We start from the raw sequence: 3,260 nt of genomic DNA on the forward strand, positions 1-3,260 counted from the left end.
ATTCTTTAAAATCGTATCGTGAATCGATACAGTCTTTTCATCAATGACGTCTATTACGAATTTCTTGTACTGGCGTAATCCAAGTTCCTGGACTCTATGCACATTATCCACGACTGAGACATCTGCGCAATTGCGTGTGTCAAGGGCACGTAATTCAGGGCAGTCATCCTTAAAAGGGTTTCCCATTTCTGAAATTGTACTTACAAGTTGCTTGACATGACTTTGAAAGGTTTTCTGTGTAGAAAGTCCTTGTTCGTGGTGTTTGTTCTTTTCATCAACATTTGTTTCACTTTCAACTGACTTTCGAACTCTTGCAACACTCGAGCACTTTCTGGTCCGGCCCGGCACCATCCATCTTCTAAATGCGACAGGACTTTCCGTTAGTCCTACAGCTCCACCTGATCCCTTCACCCTTGCGTTATTTTGCTCGTGTGCCTGGTCGATTGGGATGCTTGAAAAACTGCTTGATGACTTCGAAATGACCCAGCATTCTCTGAGGCTTTGTTGAACGGGGCCTGGTAAGCACTTCATATCTCATGTGAATAGGTAGCCACCTCGCGTAATTAGTGTGATCAAGAGCAAGAGATTCCAAGGCTTCTACGTACAGAGGAGTTGTTTTCACGATGTGCTCTCACGAATGACAGTACTTTGAGTTCCATTTGCATGATCATGTCCCAAAATTTGTACGTTGGGCTGGTCTTAATCATTCCATCGTGCCACTTCTGAAACTCCTCTTCGTCCTGTTGACCGTTTAGTTCCCGAAAGGCAACATGCTGCAATTTATACAAAGCTGCCGCGGTTACCTGGTGGGCGCGTCTGGTTTTCGTCAAATGCGCTACCTTAAGGAAGGAATCTGATGTCCCACTGGAAGCTATCCCTGCCTCAGTTAGTGCTGTAGTCCAGCCAGATAAAGCTACAAGGTCACCACACATGGTCGACAGCACCATCTCAATGGGTAGGCCCCCCAGCATGACAACTTGAACATTTTCTCCGTGTGTAGCAGGCCAGTTCCACTGAACAACTTTTGCGATAGCAAAAAGAGGCTGGTCACAGACAGTGACAGGAATTTGGCCTGGGTTAAGAAATTCTTTTGCCTTCTTAACCACAGACATTCCATGTTTCATCATGGTTACTGTGGCAGCCCTCTCGTAAAACAATGGCAACAAGCTACCCAAGCATGGCAAAGGGTTAGGCAGTTCAGTTACAGATGCGTGATAAGCAGCCCATGAAAGATGAATACCTTTGGTAAGCTCCTCATAAAGATGTTGTTCACAGTACTTCAACCAGTGAACTTGTTTTTCAATGGCAATAGACAACTGATCCGTGCTTACGGTCTCCACACCTGCTTGACTTGTGGCAGGGACGTTTACTTCTGATGTTTTTATAGAAACATGAGGAACTAAGGAATACGTGTCAGGCAGTGTGATATCTCTTGAAGCGGACCTGGCTGACCAAAGATTAATCCTTTGCACTCACTGGTTGGCTAACGTCTGAAAAAAGAAATATTTAAAATATTCTTAATCTAACAATGGTTTTGTTTTTAGAGCGTTGTTAACTCAGGAAATTTCAGTCTGAACTAAAATAAATTGAATGGCATTTTTGTTTTATCCGTCATCGTATCTTTGAGGCCGACAACCGTTTAATAGTTTAACACGCTCCGCTTGCCAGATTTGGGTCACTCCATGATTTTTCGTTTAAAATCAAATAATAAACCTACTTAAACATTTCCTTCTTGAACCATTTTTTTTATAACATCTAATGATTTCTCACAGTTTTTCATTCATCTCAAGTTATGACGCTTATTCAGAGTGACTTTTATTGAACACCGGCTCACATATACGGATAAAAATAAAAATCATTGAACTCTTCGTTTTTAAAAGAACAATTTGACTTTGTGTCACATCATAACGAAATGAATTTTAGCTCATAGAAGGATGGAGTATAAAACATGAGTTGATACTTACAGTTCAGATGGTGAAACTCCGTGTAAAACAAGAAAACGTACCTCTCAACAACTCCACTGTCACGCCGGTCACCCGGAGGTAAAGCGCATGTTGTATGGAAACACCGCTGGATTTTTATTACCATTTATTGTTTAAAGATTTTCATTAAGTTACACCAAATTGAAATAAAAGGAACTTAGTAAATATCTTCTCGCTAAAACATTATATATCATAAAGGAAGTGAAATTCATGTGGAATTGAGCTTTATAATGACTACGCATTTATGTCGTCTTTTTTCGCCTTTTTCTACTACAAAAAGGCATTATATTTTTACATTTGAGCACAGCTTATTAAATTTTCATACTTGGTCTTTATTTTACCTATACCAACACTTATTTCACACTGTCATCAACAAATTAAATTATTTCATAGCTCATAATGGCACGCTTCTTTTAACACACCGCAACTGATACTTACTTACAAAAAAATCCCCCCTCTCCACCCCCCTGGGGTAATTTTTTGTGGCACCCCTTCTGAAATGATTAGTTATACTCTAAACTACATTTATGCCAAGTTTGGTGTTTTTACGCGTCTTGTCACGATTTTCGTAATTTTCCGACCTAACAGACCGGACTATATATTCCACGTTAAAGGGGCTAGGTCACGCTGTTTTAGGTAATTTTGTTTAATTTTGTTAGTTATGAGCTCTAAACGTCAAATTGGCAGAACAAGAGTCTTTCATTTGCAAAATCACGGCCACGTAACAATTGAGAATGATTTTCCAGCTGTTTAAATCACATTTTGATATAAACTGATGTAAATTTGAAAAAAGGTGGGCCGACGTTTTTCAAATTTACCCAAATGCAATCCATTTCAATCCTCCCCAGTTTTGTCCATCCTTGTCCCTCCTTAGCTTTCCTGTGTTTTGTTTGAGTTCCTCTATAGTTTTGAGCCGTTATTTTGTTATTTCAGTTAATTCTATGACCATTTGATCAATGCTGAAATTGCCTAAAATTGCGTGACCTAGGCCCTTTAATTGCAAGCCTACAACTCCAATACTAGGACTACGTAACTGCATTTCACAGATCAAGCTATTTTTGGGCGAGTTCTTAAATAAGATGTGGCTTGCCCAAATGACCATTCTCAATCCCATAGGTAATAATTTATCATACAAGACTTGTGATTAGCTGGAATGGTCTGGTTTCGCGGGAAAAAAATCTAAAAATAACAGCAAAAACGCCGTTCCACAAATACATTGAAGTTGTATTCTTCTAGTCATGGGCTCCTGTCCTAATACATTAACAGGAAAAATGTACA

Source organism: Montipora foliosa, chromosome 6, assembly GCF_036669935.1.
Source record: "Montipora foliosa isolate CH-2021 chromosome 6, ASM3666993v2, whole genome shotgun sequence".
NCBI classification, from domain to species: Eukaryota; Metazoa; Cnidaria; class Anthozoa; order Scleractinia; family Acroporidae; genus Montipora; species Montipora foliosa.